Raw genomic sequence first — 6201 nt, forward strand, 5'->3', positions numbered from 1 at the left:
TTCCCAAGATTATGGGAATCTTCTTATCTTCCTCGAAATCTAGAATGACAAAATCTGTAGGAAAGATGAGCTTGTCCACCTTTACTAGAACGTCCTCCACGATGCCTCGTGGGTATGTAATCGAACGATCAGCCAATTGTAGAGACATGTAGGTGGGCTTTGGATCAGGAAAATTCAGCTTTTTGAAGATAGACAACGGCATCAGATTGATGCTTTCTCCCAAATCGCAAAGGCACTTGTCAAAGGACAACTTGCCAATGATGCAAGGAATGGTGAAGCTACCTGGATCTTTAAGCTTTAGAGGTAACTTTTGTTGTAACACGACACTGCACTCTTCCTTCAGGGCAATGATATCAAGATCATCCAGTTTCACCTTTCTCGAAAGAATACCTTTCATGAATTTCTCATAACTAGGCATTTGCTCAAGAGCCTCAGCGAAAGGTATGTTGATGTGAAGTTTCTTGAACACCTCCAGAAACTTACCAAATTGCTTGTCCAGCTTTTGTTTCTGCAATCGCTTAGGAAAAGGTGGTGGAGGATAGAGCTATTTCTCCCCTGTATTACCCTCAGGCAGAGTGTGTTCAACAGTAGTCTTCCTTGATTCCCCCTCTTTCTCCTTTTGCATTCCTTCTTCATCTACAACTTCAACTTCTACATCTTTTGCTTTTTCAGCATCAACAACTTTTCCAGACCTTAAGGTGATAACTTTGACTTGCTCTTTAGCTTCCTTTCTGCCTGGCACTTCAGTATCACGGGGAAGTGTGCCAGGTTGACGATTGAGCACGGCATTGGCTATTTGTCCAATTTGATTTTCCAAGGTCTTGATAGAAACAACCTGACTGTTCCACACCAACTTTAACTCCTCGAAATCAGTACTAGAAGGTGGAGCAACACCTCCTTATTGAGGATATGGTTGCCTTTGAGAAAATTGCTAAGGTTGCTGGAATCCAGGTGGATTAAACTATTTATTTGTAGCTTGATGATATGATTGCTGAACAGCATTCTGATTATTGCTCTAGCTGAAATTGGGATGATTTCTGTTATTCGGATGATAAGTAGCGGGCACAGGCTGCTGCATTTTTTGGAAATTATTCACATACTGAACATATTCATTAACAAGAGAAAACTGATCCGTAGCATGAGAGCCTGCACAAAGCTCACAGACACTAGATAATTGATTTGTGCAATAGTTGGTTAAAGAATTGACCTTCATAGTCAACGCCATGAGCTGTGCTGCAATAGCTGTAGCTGCATCAACTTCCAAAATACTGCTACTTTCCCAGACATCATCCATTGAGTTGGGTTTTGATACTCATTTGCAGCCATAGTTTCAATGAGATTATAGGCCTCAGTATAGCTTTTAGCCCATAAGGCGCCTCCAGAAGCTGCATCGAGCATGGGTCGAGATTGGACCCCCAAACAATTGTAGAAACCAGTGATCATCATCCAGTCAGGCATCCCATGATGTGGACACTTTCTCAACATCTCCTTGTAACGCTCCCAAGCTTCGCACATAGATTCTCCTGGTTGCTGCGTAAACTGAGTAAGAGCACTCCTCATAGCTGCAGTTTTTGCCATTGGATAGAACTTCACCTGAAACTTTTGCCAAAGATCTTCCCAAGTAGTGATGGACCCAGCTGGTAAAGAATGTAACCAGTCCTTAGCTTTGTCCCTCAGAGAGAATGGGAAAAGCCTCAGCTTGATAGCCTCATCAGTGACACCATTATATTTGAAAGTACTACAGATCTCGACAAAATTCCTGATATGCATGTTGGGATCTTCAGTCGTAGCCCCTATGAAAGAAACAGAATTCTGCACCATCTGAATAGTGCCCGGCTTGATTTCAAAAGTATTGGCCGGAATAGCCGGATGAATGATGCTGGACTGAATGATATCAATTTTAGGCCAAGAAAAGTCCATAAGAGCCGGATCAGCTTGAGCTAGATGATCACCCATTATTTCAGGTTCTTTCTTTTCACTCTCTTTATCCGAATCTTCAAAAACTATCTTCTCCGGAAAGTCAAGAGTTTTATAGGTCTCCTCAGCCTTATCCAGATTTCTCTTGCGAGTGCGATAACGTGTTTGCATAAATGTGCCTAGAGTACCTAAAAGACAACCGGAAGCAGTAAGTAATAAGTCTTAATTAATGAATCCTAATGACCACTGATGGCAAGTACATAAACTAAACAAATTAACACCAAGTTCCCGGCAGCTGCGCCAAAAACTTGTTAGGCACAAAACATGCACTAAATAATTCACGTAAGTATACGCGTTCCCAAGTAATATAGAATGATTTCTAGTTTGTTCCCACATAGACTCTGATTAATTATATTTAATTAACACTTACTCACCAACGTATGATTATTCTTCAATGTCAAGACAATAACAATTAAGGTTGGTAAACTTATAATCACTATGAGAATTAAACACTTGAATTAACAATATTAAACACGCATGAGATCCTAACTTTATTACTACTTCATTCAATAGTTATTGTTATTAACCTTAGCATGTAATGGTGATGATATTAATCGAACAACACGAAACTGATAAACGCCAACTTTCGTTCTACGAATACCATTCTACCAAACATCCACAATTAAGATAGAAGTTGAATAGGCATCAATTATGTTGAGACCCTATATGTCTACAGAATTTGACAACATAACGATTTAAGTGCAAGTTATTCATGATGATTATACAGGGCAAGTAAAATGGTTAGAGTTACCCACTAATCATGCATACAATACATGAACCTATGGTAGCATGGCAAGTTCTAAATCTCAAGATTCACTGTCGCTTCACTAGAGATTAACAGGCTATCTTGCATGTTCGCGATGCATATAAGATGAATAAACACAACCTATACTAGATATCATACAATCACCACATACCAAGGTATTAAACAATTAACTATAGAATTCCATAGTAAATCCGCTAGGATCCCATGATGACGATTAGCCCATAATAGAACTCATCGTCACCACGGGTTTATATGAAAGCATGATAATAACATAACGATATAAAACTAATAAAAATACTTAATAAATAATGAAGTACGTCACAAGAGTATTAAGGTTCAAAGAATAAAGAAAACTAGCATCCACTGTTATAACGAATTAAAAGAATCACAAGATAAACGTATGCTTCCTCTTCTTCATTGTTGCTACTAAAACGGTCTTCTCAATCTTCTTGCTCTTGCTCTTAATGGCGAAAACGTCTTCCCATAAGGTTTATATAATAGCCCAAGAGAACCAGCGCCAACAGAAGCCCAATTATACTAGAATTAATAAAATCCAGATTCTAAATTTCCGCACACAGGCGCTCGCCTGCTGCCTCTACGCGGCCGCGCGGCCGCCTGCTTCTGGCGCACGGCCGCCTGCTTCTGGCGCACGGCCGCCTGCTTCTGGCGCACGGCCGCCTGCTACCTTTTTGGAAAATATTTAATTTTGCTTCTGTTTTTGCTGATTTCTTCGCTCATCACCCCTACACTGATTCCAAGCACTTCCTTAAGCTTTATTTGATGAAAGCCACCTATCTAAGCAAGTTATACCCTGAAATGCAAAAACACTAGAAAACGCGTCAGATACACAAAGTACTTGAGTTCAAGACACCAATTCAAGCCGTTATGAGACGCTCTAAGTGGTATAAAATGTCACTTATCACAAAAAAACTTGTTAGGCACAAAACATGCACTAAATAATTCACGCAAATATACGCGTTCGCAAGTAATATAGAATGATTTCTACTTCATTCCCACAGAGACTCTGTTTAATTATATTTAATTAACATTTACTCACCAATGCATGATTATTCTTCAATGTCAAGACAATAACAATTAAGGTTGGTAAACTAATAATCACTATGAGAATTAAACACTTGAATTAACAATATTAAACACACATGAGATCCTAACTTCATTACTACTTCATTCAATAGCTATTATTATTAACCTTAGCATGTAATGGTGATGATATTAATCGAACAACGCGAAACTGATAAACGCCAAATTTTGTTCTATAAATACCATTCTACCAAGCATCCACAATTAAGATAGAAGTTGAATAGGCATCAATTATGTTGAGACCCTATATCTCTACAGAATTTGACAACATAACGATTTAAGCGCAAGTTATTCATGATGATTACACAGGGAAAGTAAAACGGTTAGAGTTACCCACTAATCATGCATGCAATACATGAACCTATGCTAGCATGGAAAGTTCTAAATCTCAAGGTTTTAAACAATTAACTAAAGAATTCTATAGTAAATCCGCTAGGATCCCATGATCACGATTAGCCCATAATAAAACTCCTCGTCGCCATGGGTTCATATGAAAGCATGATAATGACACAATGATATAAAACTAATAAAAATACTTAATAAATAATGAAGTACGTCACAAGAGTATTGAGGTTCAAAGCACAAAGAAAACTAGCATCCACTGTTACAACGAATTAAAAGAATCACAAGATAAACGTATGCTTCCTTTTCTTCATTGTTGTGTGCTAAAACGGTCATCTCAATCTTCTTGCCCTTGCTCTTAATGGAGAAAACGTCTTCCCATAAGGTTTATATAATAGCCCAAGAGAACCAGCACCAACAGAAGCCCAATTGTACTAGAATTAATAAAATCCAGATTCTAAATTTCCGTACACAGGCGGTCGCCTGCTGCCTCCACGCGGCCGCTTGCTAGCACGCGGTCGCCTGCTTCTGGCGCGCGGCCGCCTTCTACCCTTCTGGAAAATATTTTATTGTGCTTCTGTTTTTGCAGATTTCTTCGCTCATCACCCCTAGACTGATTCCAAGCACTTCCTGAAGCTTTATTTGATGAAAACCAACTATCTAAGTAAGTTATACCCTGAAATGTAAAAACACTAGAAAACGTGTTAAATACACAAAATACTTGAGTTCAAGACACCAATTCAAGCCGTTATGAGATGCTCTAAGTGGTATAAAATGCCACTTATCACACCCCCAAACTTAAATCGATGCTTGTCCTCAAGCATCACGGACTGAAACTCAGAATAAAACATGAATGAATGCAACTTATATGAATGCAGCGATCCCCTCGCGATGACTAAACCAACCAACACATGACATATCAACAAATGCAATTAGCCAACTAAAGATCAATCATATCACGTAAGCTAACATACAACTAGAAATGTGGTGTGTGCGAATGCTTAACGGATATGCTTTGAAACTAGATATTGGAATGCTTAACAGACACAAAATGACTTATAACACTTCAAGATTATTGGAATTTATTATGGAATCATGCTTTTATTCAACACGTAAAATAAATACTTATTTGATCGTGCAATGATTGAGGTCCACAAAAGACTTATGCAATGGTACCCATTTAGCTAGCGTTAGGTTAGCGGATCCCTGACTATAAAAGCCTTAGGTCACTAGGAACAAAATCCCCTAAGAACTTAATAACTCGAATACCAAAGAGCCCACTCGTGATCAATTATGCATTAAACCATATTTATTTTTTCTTTTTTTTTCTTTTTTTCTTTTTTTTTCAATTTCTGAGCAAGTGCGTTTCGCTCCATCATGCTCAACCCTAGACTACTCGTATATAATACGAGCCGACTACTAGCCATTTGAAGCCTAGCCACAATTAGTAATGAATTCCAATTTTTTTATTTAAAATTTTTATCTTTTCATGTCTTTTATCATTAAGAGCCTAGCATGCATTCTAAGTATAAACAATAGATTAACCTCAAAAACTATCAAACCATGACAACAATCTAGTCCTTAAGCATACTCTAAGGCTTACTAAAATTATAAGTGTATCCCGCATGTATGAGACCTAACAAGATTCAACATCACTTTAACACTATCACTACACTCGCATCATATATTAATCGGTAAAGCAACATAAAGGGATCATGGTATATGCATGAGCTATATGACATGATAAATAAAGCTATAAATCCTTAAAAAAACTATATGGCAAAAATATGCAACTATATGAATTAAACTAACATGAAAATGTAACTACATGACACACACAAATATGTTCCTTAACTACTACCCCCAAACTTAAAATCTTCACTGTCCCCAGTGAAGGTAATAGAAAGGAACACAGGGTATACCTACTCAGACGAATCATCATCATCATCCTTAGAGGGTGGAGTGTCAGGAGGTGGATAAGCAGAATCCTCACCAAAAATGGGCCACTGGATGTT

General features: G+C 38.1%; 1 non-coding gene across 1 annotated transcript; it reads left to right on the top strand.

The window, feature by feature from the left end:
* Window positions 1-1456: 1456 nt before the first annotated feature.
* LOC141687562 (small nucleolar RNA R71) lies at window positions 1457-1564 on the top strand. The gene has a single exon (XR_012561057.1). It is a non-coding gene; the product is annotated as a small nucleolar RNA R71 (small nucleolar RNA).
* Window positions 1565-6201: the final 4637 nt, after the last annotated feature.

The sequence above is a fragment of the Apium graveolens genome, chromosome 9, assembly GCF_009905375.1.
Source record: "Apium graveolens cultivar Ventura chromosome 9, ASM990537v1, whole genome shotgun sequence".
Lineage (NCBI taxonomy): Eukaryota > Viridiplantae > Streptophyta > Magnoliopsida > Apiales > Apiaceae > Apium > Apium graveolens.